This window comes from Pinus tabuliformis, chromosome 4_1 (genome assembly GCF_031772625.1).
Source record: "Pinus tabuliformis cultivar Carrire ecotype Pingquan chromosome 4_1, CPIR1, whole genome shotgun sequence".
NCBI lineage: Eukaryota > Viridiplantae > Streptophyta > Pinopsida > Pinales > Pinaceae > Pinus > Pinus tabuliformis.
This window is the reverse complement of record NC_142303.1, coordinates 933,609,764-933,634,790: the sequence shown is the minus strand read 5'-3', so window position 1 is coordinate 933,634,790 and position 25,027 is coordinate 933,609,764.

Here is a 25,027-nt window from a genome sequence, read left to right as displayed (position 1 = left end):
GGTCTTCCATCTGATTTGCAAACTCATGCTTGGAGAAGGTGGCACTAGCTGAAAGTGGATTCCCCCTACCTCTTTTCTCGGTTGCCCTACAGTGGTTTCTAAACACAGTCTTTATGTCCTCATAAGGTAGTTGGTAGATGTCTCCTCCAGCTAGTAAATGGAGGGTATCAAGAAGGTATTCAAGGACTCCCTGGAGCAGAGCCAGCTTTAGAGATTCGGGGTCAAGTGTGCACCTGGCCCTTTTATTTGGAACCTTTCTTCATAGTCTTCTAAAGATTCATCACTTCCCGTGGTCATCCGAAAGATCTCTCCCTTCGTTTCCTTTGAACCATAGTAGTCCTGGTATTTGTTGTTAAAGGCTTGCTGCATCTGAGCCCAAGTTGTGATATTGTTTCCAGGTAACCCCATGAACCATCGTAGTGTTTCATCCTTGAGGGTAGAGGGAAAGAGTTTCAGCTTTTGCTCGTCTTCTGCATAGTCAAAAGTTTGACAAAGGACAACAAACTCAAACAGGAAGGTATCAGGGTCTTCAATGGTCAATCCATGTAAGTGAGGTAAGGCTGAGGGACTTATGTTTTTCATTTTCATGTCCCCGTTGGTCTCTTCGATGGGAAAGGCACCTTCTATTCTCTCCTCATCTCCTATACCGTTTCTTTGTTTAGCCATGGTCTCAAGAGGAATGTTTTCTTGCTCTTCTTTTGTTATATGATCTTCGTATATCTCTGGAGGTTCACCTATAGGTTCTTTTGGATCACTGCCACTGAAGAAGAGAGAAGGGTGATTCAGTGATGTGGTGGGGGTGTTGGGTAAGAATTTCCCTGTATTGTCCTTGTTCCTACGAGGCATGAAATGGAATATTTTTGGTGGAGTTTTGGTGTTTTTCTGCTTGTACCTGCAAAACTGAAAGCGATTGAACTGCAACTAACTAAAATCTATCTTGCTGAAATGAAATTGCAGAAATGAAATGTTAAGTTACGCTTGCAGAATTGAAATTGCGGAATTGAAATGCTAATCTACGCTTGCAGAATTGAAATGCTAATCTATGAAAGCAGGAAATTCATAATCTATGCTTGCTAAAATGAAATGAAAGAAAGAAATGTCTAATCTAATTTTGCGGAAATGAAATTGCAGGATGGAAATGAAACAACTACTCTATGCTTGCTGAAATAAACTACTTAACAGAAGATTGAAGTATAAAATAGAAGAAAAGTATAAATCACAAATACTCTGATGCTTCCCCAGCAACGTCGCCAAAAATATGGTGGGCTCCAGTATTGCAGCAATAATGCTGCAACTCCTGGGACTCCCTTCTTTACTTTTATCAACCTGGTAGTTCGTAACAAACATGGAAGTGATGGTGCTATATGCACAAGTAATAGCTCTTATCGCAGGCTGTCACTGGATTAGCTAGCACAAGTCCGCTAGGAGCTTAAGCCAACTTCTATGAGCTATTAGCAGAAGCTTTTAACTTTGATGGACGAAAGTAACTAAAACAAAGCTAATCTACTTGGAAAAAGAGGCTGAAAGCTGAAAGGAAATGTAAACCCTAGCAAACCATAGTTTTACTGACTACCCCTACTGGTGCAAAAAAAGAGGATGAAACTATATAAACGGATGCCATTGACTCTTGGGGAGGTAAAGTGCATGTGTCTAAGCTACTTCTAAAGGAAAATTTGAAAAGGAACATCTTTTTGTATTTTTGAATGATTTTGTAAAAATCATATGTGCATGTGCTTTAACTATTTTTAACTGTGCAGAGGTTGATTGGCGAAAGGAAATGGGGTAGGTGCTTGCAGGAGGTTGGGAAGGTAAGAAGAGGGCCTAAGGGGTCCCTAACACGCTTCCAAAGAGTTTCGCAGTGTCCAGACCTTGAAAAACAGCTCACGTGATCTTCTACAGGAAGTCTACGGGGGTTCTACAGGGGTTCTACAGGATGTTCTACAGGATGTTCCGAAAGGGAATTTTGAAGGGTTGATGGTGGAAGAAAGGTGAAAAAGTGGATATGGAGGTTGGATGAGGATGTGGAGGGGTCTAGGACCTGGAAAATGAAGCTGGGAAGTGATGAGGATGGTTGGATTTGTTCAAGGATGGATAGAGCAATGTTGCACAAAAATATGGAAATTAGGTCAAAGTGAGAAAATGTGGCAAGCGAAGGGCGAGAATCTGAGTTAGGGGATGGAGCAGGTTGCACTGATGGAGGAAGGGTAGGTAGGGAGGTATCACAGGTGTTCTGCACACTATTTCTTGAAACTGACCAAACAAAGACCATACAAACCAAATATCTAGCTATTTTAACCTACTTTGACCTAGGAACCAGCAATCATGATGAACAAAAATTCATTGGTAGAAAATCATGTGAAATAACTATGAAAACTGAGCAAGAATGGATCTAAGCATGTAATCACATCTTGTATCAACTTTTGCAACAGAGAAACTAACACTAGCAATTGCATGAAGAAGCAAGAATAGTGTTTTTGTGGTAGCAAGGACACCTTGGTCTCAGCTCATGGTCCCGAGGAGGGAGAGGTGAGATCCAAGGTTGCTTGATGGCTTTTTTCGAAGACATTTTCTGTTACCAACCTATAAAATCACTCTAAAACATGAAACGCTTTTTCAATCATAAAAAATGAGCTAGGTAACCAAGCAAGATTTTAATCTACTAGCAGAAATTATTTTATGAAGACAACAAAAACATATAACAGTACACAGAGGAAGACCTGGCACTTGGGTTGGGCCCAACCCCAAGAGCTATAGGCTCCTAAGAAGAAGCTCAGAGCTGATGCGAACTGAAACTAATTTCCATTACTCAGAAAATAACCATGTCAAAAAAATATTGTTTTACAGCAGAAGCTCCAAAATGAGCTGAAAGGCAAAGCAGCACTAAAGTGCAAAATACAAAATGTTCAAAAAGTAAAAGACGAAGGTTGGAAGCCTTTCTACTTATGCACTACGAGGACCTCCAACAGTCCTCCTTAATTCAAGGGGCTTGGTTGCTCAAAACTGCAAGTACTCAGCCACTTCACAAATGCTGCTCGGCTACCCTTGGCAATCAACTTCGGTGGGCTGCTAAACTCTGAGCTGATGGTGAAGAACTCGAGGAAGTGTAGGAGACACCCTTGCTATGAATCCTCAGCCTTGTTCCCTCATATTTGGCTATCAAATGGCTCATAAATTCTTGACCTTGGTCCAAACGTTGTCCAAAAATCTGCAATAAACACGTATTAGCCTTCATGATCAAGTGACTATTCTCATTCATCCAATTAACATAAATATACTCAAAAGCATGGATAAAAAATGAAGAATGGTGGATTTATGGAGAATAATAGGAAAAATGAGCCCAATAAGTTACCCATTTTTGAGGCTCATCACCCGCAATGACAGAAAATTCCGCCACGCGCACCACCAATTCCTTTTTCTGTTGGAATGAGAATTCCTTCAGCACAGTCCCTGTTGTCAGAAAATGAATTATATCTTTGAAGTGTTTTTCCACAATGCACACTACAAAGAGTTGTGCATCAGTTAGTCCCTCCTCCAAATTCAAGGGTTCCTTGCCCATCTCAATTCATGACAAGTGATTTGGTCCTGCGTTCAGGCATCCCAGCTTGACTATGACCTCAAAACCATATTCTTGGAATAGTAAGAGCCATATGAATATGCGCCCCCCCAAAATAGGCTTATTGACTAGGTATTTCAATGCGGAATGGTCGGTATACATCTTGAAATGTCCTCCGAGTAAATAGTGTCAGTATTTTCACACCATCACTAACCCCTCACGCTCAATGGTGGAATAGTTCTTTTCTGCTTTAGACAACCTCCGACTTGCAAATGCGATCGGGTGATCCACACCCTCTGCGCCCTCTTGTGTGAGTACTTCTCCCAGTGAAATACACGATGCATCAACATGTACATGAAATTCCACATCCCATTTTGGGAAGACCACGATTGCAGAAGAGGCTAGTTTTTGTTTCAATACATCCAAACTCTTCATGCAATCATCATTCTAGAAATATGTAACATCCTTTTTAAATAGCTTTTCCATTGGTGCTGTTATTTGGGCATAATTTTTTATGAACTTCCTATAATATCTGGTGTGTCTCAAAGTAGCGCATAGTTGTTTAACACTCCACGGTGCTTCCAAATTTAGAATAATGGAAATCTTCACAGGTTCCACCATCAGTCCCTATTTGCAGACCACATGTCCCAACATGTTTCCAAAGGGAACGAGGAATGTGCACTTCTTAAGGTTCATCGCAATCTCGTGTCAGTGGCAAGTATCCAGCATTAAGTGTAAGCTTGCTACATGGTGCTTAACTAATCCAAATATAGTCCAATCATCCAGATAGACCTCCAAGAACTTATGGATGTATTCTTTGAATGTAGCCACAATGATGCACGAAAAGATGGTTGGCGCATTCTTCAGTCGAAATGACATAATGTGTATTGAAAGCAGCCCCATTATGTTGCGAAGGTTGTTTTTCTTGTGTCTTCTGGCGTAATCTTGACCTGATGGTACCCTGAGAACCCATCAGTGAATGAGTATGCTTCCGAACAGCCAACATTGTCCAGTACTTCATCTCTGAACGGTGTTGGGAATGGATCGTGTACACAGGCATCGTTCAGCTTCCTAAGGTCCACGCATATTCTTATTTCACCCTTATTTTTTTTCTCCTATACTACCATAGGACTCACCCAGTTGGATTCTTCCACTGGCTCAATAATTTTGGCTACGAGCATTTTGTCTAATTCTTCATGAACCTTTTCTTTATATTTTGGATTCAAGCGGTAAGGCCGCTTCTTAACTAGCTTCGTGTCGGGTTTCAGGGTGATCTTCATCATCCCTAAGTCGCCAATGATCCGTTTTAAGTCCGTAATTTTGGTCGGGAACAAGTCTTGGTATTCGCGGAGTAACTCAATGACTTTATCCATCGTGGCATCATCCTAATAGTCCCCAAGCATTGCAGACTTCAGCTTCGCCTCTGTTCCAATGTTTACCTGCTTTGTTTTTAGTGGTGCGGTGATGTTGGGATCCTCAATTGATGGTCCTCGAATCTCGTGACATCCTTCCATTTTTGGAATGTTAATATTTCGTGGGCCCTCATCATCCTCTTCAACATTTATGTTGTAACACTCTAGCGCATAGCTCAGATGTGTCGCCCATTCTGGCTGAAGTACTTCCATTGGCTACTAGGGTATTTTGAAGATAACTACTTTTACTACCTGTAGTGCATCATCAACAGTATCCCACCAACAATATTCAAACATGAAAGTTGACAGAAATCCCTTGTGCAAGATATCCCATTCACTCATACCATGTCGAAGCTCCGTCTTAGTATACCAATTCATGGGTATGACATCCAGGGTATGATAGAATAAATGTACCTATTCAGGCTGTGGCTCCTCCCCATAGACCTTGGTCCATTTCACGAGGTGTGTATGTGGATCATCCCATCTGTCGTATTTGTCTACTAGCCGTATCCATGGTTTCCCAAATCATAGGCACATCATCATTTTGCATCTGCGCCAGTCCTCAAAACTTCTCTGATGTGTACCCCACCACCTTGCAGGCGTCACGTGTAGTGCCCATTTTAAAGCATCGAACCACTGTTATTTTGGTACTATGCTTTCAAATTTGTTCAGGAATTCATCCACGTCTTTCAACCCATCATATGTAGGCATATCCCTTAATTATGTTGTCATGCAGTGCAGTGATCTAACCAACATGTTTCAATTAAGCATTGTTACTTCATGCAGTTGATTCTACCATCACTCTATTTCTTCGTCTAAATCTGAAGTGCAGGAGCTTTCGCGCTCCCACGAAATCGTACCATCCGAAGTCAAGTTTACCCAATCCTATTCTCACATGGTTATCTTGTTAATGCAATCGATATCGTCATCACTATCATCATCACGCAACGGTTCATTGTATCACACTCCTTCGGCTGGATCTAGCGGTACTACTACGCGTAGTGACTTTTCTCAAAAATCATTTTTCACTTCTTCAAATTTATGACTCTATTCATATCAGTGGCCCAGTCTATTCCTAGTAGCGTGGTATAGGGATTGTTGTCACCGACAATCTCTATCACTTCAAAATCCGCCTATGCGCACACACCTTCAATATCCACCATTACCCCTTGCAATCTTCCCATGGGAAAGCTCTTGTGTTGGTTTTCCATTCATAATTGAATAGGAGACCATTGTAGTGTGGGTCTGCCCATGCATTCCCATGTTTGTTTCGGCAGTACATTTGCGTCTGATCTGAGATCCAAGGTCACTTGATCCATTTCATATTTGTCGATTTGCACAGTCAACCTCATTTACCTTCCTGTGCGCAATACATGATTTCCAAGTTTTCGCACCACGCGTGGTTCTCCTAACCCGCTCACCTAGTGATAAGTTCCTATAGTCCTTTTATTTCCTTGCTATCACGTAATAGTTTCATGCATGACTCCAGAAAGGTAGTGAGCATTGAAGGATCCATTCGTGGTTCTAGTTGATCCTTACTACCTAAAGTGGAGGCCTCCATGAAGCTCTTCTTAGCCTCCATGAATGTCTCCTTTGCGCATTCTAAATCAAATTCGGGTTCCTTTGTAGGGGCCTTGTGAATCCGTGAACTTTCTTCTAACTGCTTACCTTTTCATCGCTAGTGGTCATACCGCTCTTGAGCACTATGTTTACATTTGGGTCTTCTTCGTGCGGCTCAGACCTCCTCATCTGCAAATTCTGAGTCAGAGGAGGCTAGAGTACCCCTTTTACACACAGCCTTGCTATCAATGTAGGGCAGTCTTTTGCCTCATGATCAAACTAAGTATAGTACAAACATGATGTCCTTGTCAGGTTTTACAATCATGGGCATAGTGTCCTGGCCCTCCGCAATTGTAAGAAATTAGTTATCTGTGACCTCTTCTTGGTCCCATTCCACCTCGACCTCATCCACGCCCCTGAAATCCTCTGTGCACCATTCTTGTATTTGGGTTGAGGGCTCGCGTTTCAATCTGCACATTGTAGGTAGAAGTTCGATCCATCATTAGTTTGTAGCTTCTATAGGTGCATTCATCATGGCCTACCGACTTGCAGAAATTACAAAACAATTGTTGGGATGTCTGCGTATACTTCTGCAATAGATGACAATTATCCGTAGTGTGTTTTCCTCATATCTAATAGATTGCACACCATAGTGCAGGCTCCGTGCTTGGTCTTGCTTGTGCCTCAGGTCTTAATAGCATCGGCCCTCCTCCCACCAAGTAATTCACGAACACTGGACAATAGTCCTTGTCATGCCCCTTGCCTTTGCATTTTATGCACCATACCTCCTCTCGCGCCTTTGGCCGAGGTGTCCTGTCCTGTTTCAAAATCTGCATCTCCAGACACAGATTTTGCAGTTGCATGTGGAATTTTTGGACTCCCAGACTAGGGTCTTGTATAGGGGTCTCATGCAATCTCATTTCCATCTCCAAAGCTTCAGCCTGGGTGGAAAGCTTTTGCTGTGACAACGTTGTCCTTAAATGCAGTGTTATTGACGCTACAAACCATGCGCGGTGTTGTCCATCCGTCAAAGTCATGTTGGCTTCATGAATCATACTCTTCAGTCTTTGGTCCAGATCCCAAGGGGTCTCACCCGAGAGCATCACGATCTCCTTAAACCTGATAATTGATTGTGTCTCCGACTTTGGCCTACTAAATTCCCTGTTTAGCATGGTCTGGATTTCTATGATTCCTACGTTTGGATGGTCATTAAAATGCTTGATGTACCATATTAATGTGTGATCCTGCAACGCGCTTACCAACATAGCGTTCTTGATATTGTCATCCACGACTCCTTGTGCTTCCCATACCACCCTTACCATGAACCAGAATTGGTCCAGATCTTCATTCCCTACTCCTTTGAATACCAGTAGTTTGATCACACTCGCCATACTAAAATGTGGTGGTGGCAGAGGTGGGGTAGGTGGAGATGGAGGTGAGGAGGGTGAGATGGGTGGCAGTGTAGGTGGAGGTGGTAAGCGCGGAATTCACTGCCTTATCAGACTAACTGCGCTTCTCGGAGAAACTTTCGTGAGCTCTTCCTTGATTTTCTGCGAGGGTTAAATTAAGGGACTAGTTTCTAATTCTTCACTACGTTCGCTTCTGTAGATCTTCCAACTTCACGTAGTCCCAAACATTCATTTATTCACATAACCCACTTTTCACACAATAGCATCTTAATCCAAGTGTTCAAATATTTAATATAATTACCTCGTGGTCCTTTGAGGAAGAATTATTCCGCCTCAATGTAGCTAACACTCGTATCTACCGCGAACTCAATGATAAATACTCCTATAATTCGATCGAGCCAATGGTCCACTGCTCACATGATCTTATCTCTTGACGCTTCTAGTTTGCGCACTAATTCCAGAGTCCACACGATTGGTTTGTCAAGCCTACGCCTTCCCTGACTATCTACTAGCTTCGTGATCCACTCATATATCTCAAAAGTAAAGGATGCAAAGAAAATTTCGTGGATTTTCGTATATAAGTAGCGCTACAACCATTGTTCCTTAGATACTCACAGATTCCTGTTTTCCTACGTCGTGAACTCATGAATCTTATTTTCCAACCACTCTTCAATTTTTTTCTTTGTTGGGTTCCAGTGACACGGCACTAGACATCCCTTATGTAGATGCTGTTCCCGGCAATGAAACCATTTGTTGGCTTATGGGGGCTTGACCCAGGTTTAGAGGTGATTAGCCAAACAAATCCCGGTACTACTGGCCCTTTTGGCAACAGTATGCAGAGCACGGACTGAGGTTTCACTAGAAGTAGTATGGGAGGGTGCTAGAACTAGGTTTCTACACCCTAGAGATGTCTGATGATTTTCAGTGGTCTGCAAATTTTCCCTGTGCACATCACTACACACATCTATTTGTACCTCACAGCTTGCAATGCTGCCTCTGCGAAGCCCTGCTCAAGGCACGATCTGTGTTATGACCTAATTCCTTACTACCAACCCAATAACTATCGATCCCTTAGCTTATCAGTATGTGTCTAGTTATATTTAACAGAGCTCAGTATTCATATAAGTGCGCGTGATAAAGAAAACAATATATTTAAACAGGAAGTAGCACAAGAACAAATACACAAAATTTGGAATCAAACTTCTCTTCATTATTCTTCTTCCTTGATTCCAGACTCAACTCTGCCCTATGCACTCAGCTACAGGGGTCCATGCACTTAGCTGCAGACTCTATTAGGCCTCTGAGCACTCAGCTGTAGAGCCTCTTCCTCCTACTACTATGACCCATGACACTTAGACTTCTTCTCTATCCTCTACTAGATCATTGCATCCATTACATTAATCAATCCATTGATTACCCTCCTTACAACTTAGAGCCTCGTTGTTATTTATACAATCCCATGGTTCACGAAAGATGGGTAGGCTGACATGACATTACATTACATTACAAAACTTAGGGAGGACAACCCTATGACTCAACATACATTTCGCACTCTGCGCCCAGAGTTTGCGGAGTCTTACAACATTATTTGACCCAAAACTTGGGCTTTGAGCCCCAAAACATGCTGTGCGGGAATTCTATGCCTAACAGTCCAAAGTCATGTGTTTTCCTTTGGCTAGTCCATTATGTCAATTTTATGGTAGGACGAGGACCCAAGGCCTTTTTTTTATTGATTTTTAGTTAAATTTTAAAGTTCATGAAGGGATGTTTTTTTCCACAACCAATGGGAACTTTGTTGTCTCCACAATGCCATATCTCTAGAAATAAAACTTGGAGTACCTTCACATCATACCAAGGATGAAATGATAGTTGTATGTTTCAAGTGTGGTCCCCCTGCTCATTTGTATTGTGCCAATCAACACCCATCACATCTACCACATCCTGTTGCTCCATCCTTGGGAGTTCTCACCTTTGGCATATTATTAAGCCGTTACAAAAAATATCTGCCAAGATTACATGTCTTAGGTGGGACACATGTGATCCTTCCTGAGCTTACAAGTGGCCCACCTATGTTCCCACATGTCTTCCCTTTCCAATCTGCATGCTGACACAATTGTGGAGTCCTTGGCCGAAAACACCAAAATTTTGAATTTTATCCTCAAAACATTGAGGACAATATATTTTGATCCAAGAAACCTTTATCAGACTTCAATATACTATTGGAAAGCTATTTTCGAGAACTATCGATATAAGTAGTTTCAAAGTGCAATTGATATGATATTTTGATCTAGGTGGATATTGGAAGAGCACCTCCACCACATCCGACAGGTTCTCCAAACACTGTGGCAGCACAAGTTATGTGCCAATTTGGAGAAATGCACTTTTGACATGACCCAGGTTCAATATCTGGGATACATTATTGACGAATAGGGGGTGCATGTGGATCCAACCAAGATCCAAGTCATTTGGGATTGGCGATCTCCAACCACTCTAACAGAGCTTCGTAGCTTTCTAGGTCTTGCCAACTTCTACCATAGGTTCATGTTGGGATTTTCTCATATCACTTGGCCCTTGAGTCAAGTCGCCAAGGGAGTAGTGAAAGAAAAATTCTTTTGGTCTGAGTCTCAACAGAAGGGATTCACAAAGTTGAAAGATTTCCTCTACTCGGCACCAGTGCTCGCATTACCAGACTTGCAACAACCATTTGAGGTTGAGAAAGATGCCTCTGACTATGCTATTGGGGTAGTACTTATTCAACACGGGCATCCAGCAACATATCATAGTGAGACACTTTTAGACACAATCTAGAAGTATCCCACTTATGACAAAGAGATGTATTCCATTTTGCAGGCCTGCTGGCAATGGAAGCGTTACATTTTGTGGAAGGAAACAGCCATCCACATAGACCACTGACCCCTGTAGTTCATACAGACCCAAGGGAAATTGCAAAATGATTACCATCAGAAATGGTCCACATACCTACAAAAATTCCATTTGAATATCAAGTATAAGAAGGGAAACACCAATAATGTTGCAGATTGCCTCAGTCGACCACCGATCATGGTGTTAACCACCGTTCTCAACTCTTGTGGGCATGAGACTTCTGATTGGCCACTTCTCTACAAAAGTGACCCAGAATTCAGCCACATATACTAGACACTCTTGGAGGTTCAGCATGTTCCAAACTTTCACCTCCAAGATGCCCTGTTATGTCACCTAGGTCACGTTTCTGTTCCTTCAACCGAGCGGGCCAACATTATCTGGGAAGCACACTACAGTTGGGCTACTGGGCATTTCAGGGTCGAGAAAATAGTGGCAGTACTACAAAAGTATTTTTATTGGCCAAATCTTCGATAGGATGTCAGGAAGTACATCAGATCATGCACTTCCTACACCATTGCCAAACCGACCATCAAGAAGCAAGGCCTCCATACCTAGCTGCCTACCCCTAGTCGACCTTGGGAATCCATATCCATGGATTACATGTTAGGCCTTCCTTCTACTAAGAATGGAAATGACTATTTTTTTGTGGTCATCGACATTTTCTTGAAGATGGCCATTATGGTGGCCTACAAGAAGAATATCACAGCAAAAGCCACTGCTAAACTCTTCTTTGAATGAGTGTGGGTACACTTTGGGATCCCATAGTATATCATCTCAGATTAGGATAGCAGGTTCCTCAGTACATTTTGGTCCAGCCTCTGGTCGATCCTGGACATCAAACTCACTAAGTCCGCAACCTTCCATCCTCAAACTGATGGCCAGACAAAGGTTGTGAACAGGATGATCGTACACATTCTGCGCATGTACAACTCAAAGAATCCACACACATGGGATGAGAGCCTCCCCTATGTTCAACACAGCTACAACTGGGCTCTCCGCACTGCGACTGGCCACAACCCTTTTCAGGTGGGCTTGGGATTCCAGTCACTATGTCCCATTGATGTGGCCATGCCATTTGTAATTATTCACGTAGATTCGTCTCATGTCCAGATTGAAACAAATAAGGCAAAAAACCTCATTGAGAACATCCAACATATTTTCCAGCGGGTCCATGACATTCTAGAGAAATCAAATTCCAAGTCCAAGCAGTGACATGATCAACATCGGGTGCCACACAAGTTTCAGGTGGGTGACAAAGTCTGGTTGCATTTGCAAAAGGAACGCCTTACCAGAGCCTATCAGAAACTCATATCACTCCAATATGGTCCTTAAACCATTACCAAGGCTATGGGAGACAATGAATTTGAGCTTAGCGTTCCTCCATTCCTTGGCCTACACCTAGTGTTCAATGTGGACTGCCTTTGGCCATACTTTCCACCATTACTCGACACATCCAACATTGCATAACAGCTCACACTCACAGAGTTAAATCCATATTGCATGGAACAAGATGCAACTGATAAGATCATGGACACACAGATCAAGCACACTCACTAGAAGAATATCCAACTGTATCCAATTGTCAAAGTAGGCCAACTCCTTCACCAGGGAAAGTGTCTCACCGGAGACCAAGTTCAACATAAGTTTCCTCATCTCATGGAGGAACTCAATGCAATGGGGACAATTTCTTCCTAAAGGGGGAGGAATGTTCTAGGTGGATATTGGTGGCCAACCTCCAAGTCCACTTGGACCCCCACCATTGTTTCTTTCAGCTTTTCAGTTTCCTTAATTGTAGCACAATTTACTATTTTTAGCAGTTTTTCGGGTCCTGAACTTTCGGAGCCGTTTTGAGGCCCTAAACAACATTTTTTGGAAAATATGGGAGAAACTTGGATAAATATACCAATGTTTCTCTTCCCAAATTTGTATTTCTCAGATATATCTTTCTAACGAGATACTGTGCACATCAAACAGAGATCATATGCCAAAGTTACGACCCCGGGAAGTTGATGTACCAATTTACCCAAACTGGGCCCACAATTTGGCGTTTCATCTTCTAGGGTTAGGTTTTTGGATGTTTAGGGCTTTCCATTGTTTCTCAACAATAAATATGCCTTCGAGCCTCATTGTAACATAGTTCAGAGACATGTGACCACCACATCTCTTCTCAGAGATAAGCTACCATCACCCTAGCTTGTTTATTTCTATTTCTATTTGTAAGCATATTTCAGTATTTTACAGTAATGAAATGAGGTATTATTTCTGCTGCATCTCTATATTTATGGTTATATTTGTAATTTGTTGCATTCCTATTTAAAATCGGATCATGTTTTGAACTAAATATGGATCCAAATAGTAGGAACCTTAGCCACCTTTATCGTGCTTCCTGATGCCAATTTTATCAAAGCTTGTACATCCAAAACAACAACATTTTCTAACAATCTCCATGATACTACCTTTCACATCAATGATAAAACATTGAAGAATATTTTATTGAGAAAGGGTAATGAACACTTCAACGAAGAATTGTTGAGTTTCTTTCCCTTTTGTCATCAATGATTCTTACATACCCCTCTTCCATGATTGATATGATGATTAGTAGCAATGTTAGGGTGTTGCCATCAATAAAAAAGGAGGAGATTGTTAGGAAGTGTTTTCATTTATGTCAAAGGTGTTGATTGATGTCAAAGGTGTCAATTGATGTCAAAGGTAGTATCATGGTGGTTGTTAGAAAGTGTTGTTATTATGGATGGACAAGCATTTATAAAAGTGGCATCAGGAAGCATGATAAAGCTAGCTAAGGTTCCCAATCTTTGGAGAAATTTTCAATTCATAATATCAGCTCAATTTCAATTAGAAACAACTTATATAGACAAAAACGACCTTTTCAACAATATATTAAATCCTAAGAAAGGATTCTTGCATCCAAAGATAAAGTTGATCAAAGTTATAAGGATAAAAGTCAAAATTTTGGTTATTTTGGCCAAGGGCCCCTTCGCTGCCTCAGCATGCATATGTGGAAAGAGGAACCATGTGTGTTATATACCTAGGGGGGATAATATGGGGTACCAAGGGAGGTACCCAAGGTAATAATGTAATAATGGGATGGGCCATAGTAATAAAGAAGGTGGTTAACCCATATCATGTAAGGGACCACAAGTAGTTAGTAATAATGTAATGGGCCCATGGTATTAGTTTGATGGTATGAGGGAACCATGGTAATGACCCATGGTATTATATCTATGAGGCCTATATAGAGGCTAGAGACTCCATGTGAAGGAAGTGTGTCAAGGATTATTGTATGAACAGACATATGGCTTGTGGAGTGTTCTCCTTCCTTAAGGAGTGAATGTATGGTGTTGCCCTACCTTAAGGGTTTGATCAATAAAGAATCATTTCATATTATTTCTATCTTGTTATTCTTGGGTTTATTTATATTAATATATTTCTGGGTTAGATCTATAACAAGTGGTATCAGAGCTATAACAAGTGCTGGTATAATTGTATTCTCTTATATTTTTGGATCAGATCTATAACAAGTGGTTTCAGAGCACTTTCTTGGGCAAAAGTGGAGAATTTTTTTTTTTTTTTTTGCAGGATTTCAGGGACGGCGAGTTTGCAGATCAGATCTATATGTTTTGGTGCAAGATATGCAAAATCTAATTGCAGATCTAGATTATTTGTAAAAAAATAGCCGATTTCAAAAAAAATCGGTTGAATCAGAGTCTGGATGAAGGAGATATTGCTGATCTAAAAATCAGTGAGGTTGCAGACAATTTTTCAGGGCAGCGAGTTTTTGGCGCAGATCTGGACATCGTGGCACAAGATCTGAAAAATATAATTGTATATCTAGATTCTATTTGAAAAATACTCGATTTCAAAAAAAAAAATCGGTCGAATCGGAGTCCGGATGAGGGAGATATCGTTGATTTAAAATCAGCTTTTTTTGCAGAAATTTTGGTGACGGCGGGAGAGTTGTAGCACAGATCTGAAATTCCAGTGTCTGGATCAGAATTTCTATCACATGGGCAGATGCAGAATGGTTGTTCCATTTCCGTAAACAGGTCATAATACGAATTCTGAGCAATATTGACGGAATTGTGACCATTTCAAATTTTCGCCAATTTTTTTGTGATGGCGGCCCTAGGTCTGAATTTCAGCGACTTGTATGAATTTGATGGTTCTCATCTAGCCAAATGGCTAGCACAAATGAAGAAATATTTTAGATTTAATTACATCATGGATGATGAGACTGAGTTGAGTGTGGGAATAATGTACTTGGACAATGAAAGACGGCAATGGTGGCAATGGCATCAACATTGCTATCGAAGGCCCTTGACTTGGGACACATTCACAAAAGATCTTATGGACCACTTTGATCATAAAGCTAATCTTGTGGATAAGCTCACACAAACAGACACACAGCCTAGCAAAGATTTTATAGAAAAGAAGGAAACCAAGGAACCTAAAGGGTTATTTTCTTCTGGTATCTCCTTATTGCAGGTTCATGGATTGATTCAGAAAGAGAAGATCATTGTTTCTATAAATCCTAGTTGCAAGCATAATTTCATCAATGTTAATTTGGAAAAAAAATTGCAAATTCCAGCAAAACACATTGAAAACACACAAGTGGATAATGAGGATGTTCTAGTGTATAAGGATTTGAAGATTTCTATGGATAAGTATGTGTTGCATGGTGATTTTTATACTTCAGAGATGGATGACGTGGATGTTGTTTTGGGATATCCTTGGATGGAATCTGCAGGTACTATCAATATTAATGTGCAGAAGGAATTCCTGAAGCTCTGGTATAAAAAGAAGAAAATTACATTACAGGATATTTCCATCCATAAACAGGTAGAGTACATGGAAGCTGAAGTAGAAGATGTTCCAGGGACTGACATATCAGATGATGAGCCTTTGATGATCGACAATCAAACACAAACAGAGGTTGAAGCAGAAAAGGTTACAGGTACATCAGATGAGGGCTCAGTGGTTGAAGTCATATTGGAAAAGAAGACACCACCACAGCAGGGTGAATTAAAGAAAAAGACACTGTGGGTTAAAACTTCAACATATCATCACCCACATCACCCCGCAAGAAAAAAACCAACAAGATGGCAACCAATTAGCCACAAGGACAACAACCCCCATATGACAGATAGAGAGGAGCGAAGATCCACCTACTACACATCAACACAGAAGAGCTGCCATGGTCAACTTCCATCTCAAGCGAGTGAGGCACCAGCAAGATCGAGGGTTCACCTTTCTCTTGGATGGCTAGATGCACGTGCATGGTACCAGTGGACTACTCTTTTGAGTAGATCTTATTATTTGTGTTCTTCCCATGTTTTGGGGATGAAACATGCTAAGGAGGGTGGAATGTTATATACCTAGGGGGGATAATATGGGGTACCAAGGGAGGTACCCAAGGTAATAATGTAATAATGGGATGGGCCATAGTAATAAATAAGGTGGTTAACCCATATCATGTAAGGGACCACAAGTAGTTAGTAATAATGTAATGGGACCATGGTATTAGTTTGATGGTATGAGAGAACCATGGTAATGACCCATGGTATTGTATGTATGAGGCCTATATAGAGGCTAGAGACTCCATGTGAAGGAAGTGTGTCAAGGATTATTGTATGAACAGGCATATGGCTTGTGGAGTGTTCTCCTTCCTTAAGGAGTGAATGTATGGTGTTGCCCTACCTTAAGGGTTTGATCAATAAAGAATCATTTCATATTATTTCTATCTTGTTATTCTTGGGTTTATATATATTACCATATATTTCTGGGTTAGATCTATAACAAGTGGTATTAGAGCTATAACAAGTGTTGGTATAATTGTATTCTCTTATATTTTTGGATCAGATCTATAACAATGTGGGTGTGCAAGTGGACCACTCATAAGTTTAGGAATGATGGCATGAGTCCCACCAAAGACATATAATCATGAAAGATATCTTCCCTCATGGTTTACTAATGTGCCTAAAGTGAAATAGCTTAGGGATGGGGCAACAAGATAAGATGGCAGACGTAGTCTGTGTTGATTGGAAAAAATAAACCAAGTGGCAGGACCACACTCGACACATCACCCTAATGATTCATCCTTAGAAGGATTTTAAGGTACTCCAATTTTTATTGCCTTAGAGACGATGACAGGGAGACAACAAAGTTCCTATCGATTGTAGCAAAAAATTCCTATCCTAACCGTTGAAATTTAATAGAAAATAATGAAAATAAAGGTCTCAAACCCCCCTTCTGTCATACCCTTCACAACATGAACCAAATGAAGGAAGGACACTTAGCATGATCTTATTGGACAAAAGAGACACATTGGCATCATGACATCAGTATGATGTGGCATTAATAGGGGCGTGATATGTGGCTTGTCGATTTTTAATTTTTGAGTGGCTAAGTGGGCCAAAAATGGGTGACACGTGACACTAGTGAGTGAGTGATACATGGAAATGTGGCATAATGGTGGAAAATAGGTCAACATGGTAGGAAACATAACCCAAGTGAGTTAACCTTGATAGTTTTTGAATAAGTTGCATGTTTAATCTCCATGGTGATGAGGCACCAGGAGGAGGTGGCAGAAATGGTGGCATATAATTGGTGCAATAGGCCAATCAGAATCGAATAGTGAAAAATGGTGGGGCCACCAATGACATATCACCATGACATGTAACCCCAATATAAATACATCAGCGGTAAATGAAGGCACTCCAGTGGTAATGGCTGGGGAAATGAGATCGAGGACTAAGACTATCCTTCAGGAAATGGTTATATGGTGTAAATTGATTGAGGGCATGTTCCTACCATGAATGATTCAAAAAATTGAAAGTTGGTGATTTTTTTCTATATTTGGATTTTCAACCAAAAGTGGCAGTGCACTAAAACTTGGTTGCAACAGATCCATTTTCAATTCAAAATATGTCTCCCCAAGGCCATCTCCCTGGCAATAAAACTTGGACTACATTCACATCCCACTAGGGCTGAATTGCTAAGTTGATGTGTCAAGTTTGGTTCCCTTTCTCAGTTAAATTGTGACAATCAACACCTATTGCATCTACCATGTCCTATTTCTCCATCCATGGGAATTTTCACCTTGCGAACATTAGTACACTGCTAGGGAAAATATCCGCCAATATTACGTGTCCCAAGTGGGACCCATGTGATCCTTCCTAAGATTATGAGTGGTCCAGCTACATTCGCACATGCCTTCTCTTGCCACATCTAGATGCTAACAAAATTATGGAGGACTTGGCCAAAAACACCAAAATTTTGACTTTTATCCTCGTAACTTTGATCCACAATATATTTTGATCCAAGAAGCCTTTTTCAGACTCCAATATACTAATGGAAAGCTATTTCTGAGAATTGTCTATATAAATAGTTTCCAAGTTAAATTGAGTTGATTTTTTGAACTAAACATGGATCCAAATAGTATGAATCTGAAGCAACTTTATCATGCTTCCCGATGCCATTTTTATCAATGCTAATCCATCCAAAATAACAGCACATTCTAACAATCTCCATGATGTTACGTTTGACATTAATGAACACCTTTGACATCAATGAGAAAAAATTCAAGCATATTTGGTTGAGCAGGGGTAATGAACACTTTATCAAAACATTGTTGTGTGTGTTTCCCTATTACCATCATCGATTCTTACATACCCCTCTTCAATGATTGGTTTAATGATTAGTAGCAATGTTTAGGTGTTTCCATCAATGCAAAAGGGGGAGATTGTTAGAAAGTATTTTCATTGATGTCAAAAGTGTTCATTGAAGTCATAGGCAATATCATAGTGATTGTTAGATAGTTTTGTTATTGTGGATGGACAAGAATTGATAAAAGTGGCATCACGAAGAAGGATAAAGATGGCTAAGGTTCATAATATTTAGAGCCATTTTTAACATAGAATATCACCTCAATTTCACTTGGAAATATATTAGATGGACTATAAAAATCATTGCAAAGTTTGAAAAACGCTTCTTGGATCAAAAGATACCATCAATCAAATTTTTTAGGATAAAAGTCAAATTTTTGGTGTTTTTGGCCAAAGGCCCCATAGCTAAGTCAACATGCAGATGTGTGTCACGCGGAAAGAGTCGTTAGTGCGGAAACAACCGACCTTCCTAGAAGGCTAAGACTTTCTAATGACAAACAAGACAAATAAGAGCAATCCTTCCCTAAATATGTTTTTACAATATGAGAAATCAAGTGTTTAGATATCCTACCTGTAATCCAACGCTGTTGTAGTAGTACAGCTTCGTTGATCCGGATGAGCTCCTCCTTCCCTTCGAAACCTGCATTCACTAACAATCAAACGATTAAATAGCACCTGAATATCACATAAAATAAAACATATTTAACATATAGACCAAGGAGTATATGAAACAACTCATAAATAACAAATTGTTGAGAAGAATGGACTAATTTGTATTAAAAGGTAACAAAAGGAACCATTACAACCTGAGCCTTGGTGTTGTGCAAGCTCCTCCCAGGGTCCACAAGAGTTCTCCCTTATTCTGATCAGCTCACCCACCTCCCAATGGAAACAAGAAAAGATGGTAATCTCTCCTTACAAGCTTCTACAAGGAAGTCCTAATTCCAGCAGCATCTACCCTTAGGAATGTTCAGCTTTCAACCTCCCCTCCCTTTGGCCCAATTCCTGTATTTATAGTGCTCTAGAGGAAGTTATTCAGGTCCACCATCAATGGGATAAGCCCCTCTTTGGATGGGATAGCTCCCCTCTTGATGGGATAAGTTCCTCTTTGGTAGGGATACATGAACCATCTGGAGGCGCTTCATACACGTCAAACAAGCTTCTAGAAGACTCTAGAAATGACCACAAGTAACTTTTTTGGAGTGAAACTTGCGCCTTTTGACCTTTACAGGAGTACGCACAAACCCCTTTACATACAGAGCGTACAAGTACGCAGGTATTGTGAACTTGGGTTGCATACACGCAGGTAAGGCTAAGAGAAACTGCGTACCAGAGATAATTGACTTTTAATGACTTTTCTCTCTTTCTTGAAGTTTGACATGAAGAGCAGAGGCATGAGACTTGCCAAGGAGGATAGTATGATAGTGGATGGAGCCATACTAACTGCAAATAGTCATGGTGACATTTTTTAGTGTAACAGATTGCCCCCTAAAGTGCGAAGCCTGTAGTAGATTAGGGATTTTATGATCTAGGAAGGGTGAAGTACTTTATCATTTCAAGGAGTATCTTGCGGAGGACCCGGTCAGAACCTGCAAATATTCAACACAAAATACATATATAAGGTGATATCATCGCTGAGGTAGGCATTCCCATACTCAGATTGAAAACTTTAACTAACAATCTAACTACTGCTTTGATACAAGAATGATCGTAGCATGGATGGTGGAAACTAGATCCAGGGTCTTCATTTCTACTTCCCGAATTGGTACGATTCTATCGATGCGAATAAATGAGTTGATGTCGAACATGGTAGAAACCACTTGATTACCAGTCGATGATGTAAACTGTTAACAAGTGTGAGAGAGACCACCAGTGATGTCAATGGTTCTCAAAGTACCCAGTACAATCCATGAAATGTGAATGAATGAGTTGATGTCGAACATGTCACGGAACCCTTTGATCAAAAGTCAATGATGTAAACTGTTGTCAAAGGCGAGAAACCTGCCATTGATGCATGCAAACTTCAAGGTACTGACGATTTCTAAGTCATCTTTCTAGATAATGTTCCGATGTCGATAAAAAGCGACCCGTTGCAGGCAAGCCCACAACACGAAATCATTGTTCAAGTTGAAGAAATGTTGCTGTAAGGACTAACTCAGGGATGGTCAAATGGATGACAAGTATTTTGCATATGAATGGCTTATTTGCAGAGACCTCTTGAACACATAATGACACGACAGATGGCTTGGTGATGATTGACCCAAAGTTAATACCCAGAAATGGTTGAAGACTTTCAAAGTGGTTTGATCAACTTTAAGGCAAAGGATTTCCCAACCCAGGTGAATGAAAAGTGTCGTGTTCAAGAGCGGTGATAAGGTTCTTCTGCAAAAAAGGATAACAAATAGGTTCATTCTTCTCTCTTTTCCCCCACCATTTCTGGCAAGTACCTCTTTATTTTTTACAAGCTTGAGGAGGATAACATATGCTTGATTATAAGCTCATCCTTCGGATGAGTCCAACTTAGTTTAGATTCGGACCCTAAGAAGGAGTGGTCCGTTCCTGTTTGTAATCGAACAGGTCCTTTACTGTGAAATTTTAACGAGTCCAGTATAGGAGAAACTCTGCATTTTTCAATTTTAGAGAGTCTGAAAAAACTAAAGGAGACTCCAAGGTGAACTTTTTCATAAATTTGTGTCTCCCAAGCCCGAAAAAGTATAAAATAATACCTGAGAGAACCACTTAGTCTTGTGACCAAGGATTACTTTCATGATTAGTGCCTCTGACCTGAAAAGTAAAAAGCGATCAAGGACACGTCATTTTATTTCCGTATCGAGTTTGAAACGACAAAAACCCGGCAATCTTTTCCTGTTTTTACGGTCAGAAAAGAGCTATAAGGGGACCGTCTTTTAATTCTGTTTTAACGAGTGTAAAAGAAACGCTCGGAAATCTTTTCATGTTTTAGGAGTCTGAAAAGGGCTTAAAAGAGAACTCCAATGTTTCACTTTTTCGTAAGTTTTAACGAGTTCGAAAAAGGGATAAAAATGTACTCATTGTTTTCAATTTTTCATAAGTTTTAATGAGTTTGAAAAAATGATAAAAATGTACTCATATGGCCGACTTTCAATTTAATTTACGAGCAGGAAAAGACGGAAAGAACTCGGCATTTTCATTTGTTTTACGAGAATGAAAGATAGCAAAATAATCTCGGTATTTTCATGAGTTTAACGAGTCTTGAAAATAACTAAAATTGACTCGAGATAGGTTTCATTTTTACAAAAGCTTGAAACAGAGAAAAACTATGCTTCAAAGTAGTTTTATTTTTTCACAAGCTTGAAACAGAGAGAAAACTGTGCTTGATGCCCCCTAAGCGTAACTGCTAGAGCGCATGCCCCCCAGCTTCATTTCATTCAATCAGTTGGATGAAATGAAGGTTGAGTTACGAGATCATTTGAAAGAGTTCGAAAAAATGATAAAACTGTAAGAAAATTATGCAAAACACTGAAATAAGTAACCTAAATATACAACTTAACATTTATGAGATCTAGTCAAACTCTCGACTCAATTAGAGGAGGATTTGTTTCATTTTTTAACGAGCTTGACACAGGAAAATAACTATGCTCGGAATCGGTTTCATGTTTACACAAGCTTGAAACGAAAAACTATGCTTGTTATAAGTTCACATGCCCCCAGCATAATGACGCAAAACGAGGTACATGCCCCCCAAGCTTCATTGCATTCAATGAGGTGGATGGAATGAAGCTTTACTTTCAAGATCATGGAAAGACTTGTGGGAGTTGTTTCATTTTTTAGTGAGGTTGACACAGGAAAAGAACTATCCTCAAAACCCTTGTTTCATTTTTTAAACGAGCTTGACACAAGATAAGGAACTATGCTCATAACTACTCTCTACAATCTACCTAACAAAAAATTTACTCTAAAAACCTTGCTTCATTTTTTAACGAGCTTGAAACAAGACAAGGAACTATGCTCTAAAATCCTTGATTCATTTTTTAATGAGCTTGACACAAGACAAGGAACTATGCTCATGACTACTCTCTACAATCTACTTACTTAACCTACCCTTATTTCATTTTTTAAAGAGCTTGACACAAGACAAGGAACTATTCTCATGAAGTTCGCATGCCCCCAGGATAATGATGCAAAGCGAGGTACATGCCCCCCAGGCTTCATTGCATTCAACCAGATGGATGAAAGGAATGAAGGTTTACTTTCAATATTTAACTTGAAAAGGGAGTTGTTTCATTTTTAAGGAGGTTGACACAAGAAAAGAACTATCCTCATACCTGATTCATTTTTTAACGAGGTTGACTCAGTAACAGGAACTATCCTCATAACCTAGATATCCTAAAATCTAGCTGATTCATTTTTTAATGAGTTTGACTCAGTAAAAGAACTATCCTCATACTAGCCTGTTTCATTTTTTAACGAGTCTTGAAAATAACTAAAATTGACTCGAGATAGGTTTCATTTTTACAAAAGCTTGAAACAGAGAAAAACTATGCTTCAAAGTAGTTTTATTTTTTCACAAGCTTGAAACAGAGAGAAAATTGTGCTTGATGCCCCCTAAGCGTAACTGCTAGAGCGCATGCCCCCCAGCTTCATTTCATTCAATCAGTTGGATGAAATGAAGGTTGAGTTACGAGATCATTTGAAAGAGTTCGAAAAAATGATAAAACTGTAAGAAAAGGTGAGCTGATCAGAATAAGGGAGAACTCTTGTGGACCCTGGGAGGAGCTTGCACAACACCAAGGCTCAGGTGGGTGAGCTGATCAGAATAAGGGAGAACTCTTGTGGACCTTGGGAGGAGCTTGCACAACACCAAGGCTCAGGTTGTAATGGTTCCTTTTGTTACCTTTTAATACAAATTAGTCCATTCTTCTCAACAATTTGTTATTGATGAGTTGTTTCATATACTCCTTGGTCTATATGTTAAATATGTTTTATTTTATGTGATATTCAGGTGCTATTTTATCGTTTGATTGTTAGTGAATGCAGGTTTCGAAGGGAAGGAGGAGCTCATCCGGATCAACGAAGCTGGACTACTACAACAGCGTTGGATTACAGGTATGATATCTAAACACTTGATTTCTCATATTGTAAAAACATATTTAGGGAAGGATTGCTCTTATTTGTCTTGTTTGTCATTAGAAAGTCTTAGGCTTCTAGGAAGGTCGGTTGTGTCCGCACTAACGACTCTTTCCGCGTGACAAAATGGTGACCATACTAGGGAAACAAGCAAAGATGGTAATCTCTCCTTACAAGCTTCTACAAGGAAGTCCTAATTCCAGCAGCATCTACCCTTAGGAATGTTCAGCTTTCAACCTCCCCTCCCTTTGGCCCAATGCCTGTATTTATAGTGCTCTAGAGGAAGTTATTCAGGTCCACCATCAATGGGATAAGCCCCTCTTTGGATGGGATAGCTCCCCTCTTGATGGGATAAGTTCCTCTTTGGTAGGGATACATGAACCATCTGGAGGCGCTTCATACACGTCAAACAAGCTTCTAGAAGACTCTAGAAATGACCACAAGTAACTTTTTTGGAGTGAAACTTGCGCCTTTTGACCTTTACAGGAGTATGCACCCACCCCTTTACATACAGAGCATACAAGTACGCAGATATTGTGAACTTGGGTTGCGTACATGCAGGTAAGGCTAAGAGAAACTGCGTACCAGAGATAATTGACTTTTAATGACTTTTCTCTCTTTCTTGAAGTTTGACATGAAGAGCAGAGGCATGAGACTTGCCAAGGAGGATAGTACGACAGTGGATGGAGCCATACTAACTGCAAATAGTCATGGTGACATTTTTTAGTGTAACAATGTGGAAATAGGAACCATGTGGGATAACATGTGGACCACTCATAAGGTCAGTAAGTATGGCATGGGTCCCACCCGAGACAAGTAATATTAAAGGATATTTTCCTTAACAATTTACTAATGCGCCCAAGGTGAAATATCTCAGGGGCAGAGAAACGAGATGAGATGGTTGACATAATGGGTGTTGATTGGCACAATTTAACAAAGTGGGGAAACCACACTTGACACCTCACCCTAGTGATTCATCTTCGATAATATCTAAATGTATTATAGGTTTTACTTTCAGGGATACAACAAAGTTCCTATTAGTTGTAGCATAAACTTACTATCCCAGCCTTCAAAAATTAATAAAAAAATCAGTAAAACTAAAGGCCTCAAACCCCCCTTTTGTCATACCATTCCGAACCTGGACCAATTGAAGGAACACACTTAGTGTGATCTTATTGGACAAAGGAGATACAATGGTGGCATGAGATCAACATGATGTGGCAGTAATAGGCATGTGACACGTTGCATGTAGATTTGGCATTTTTGGGTGGCCAAGTGGGCCAAAAATTGGTGACACATGGAACTAGTCATTGAGTGAAATATGAAAATGTGTCAGACAAGTGGAAAACAGGTCAAAATGGCAGAACAAATAACCCTGATAAGTTAACCCTGATAGTTTCCAAATGAGTTGCATGTTTAAAC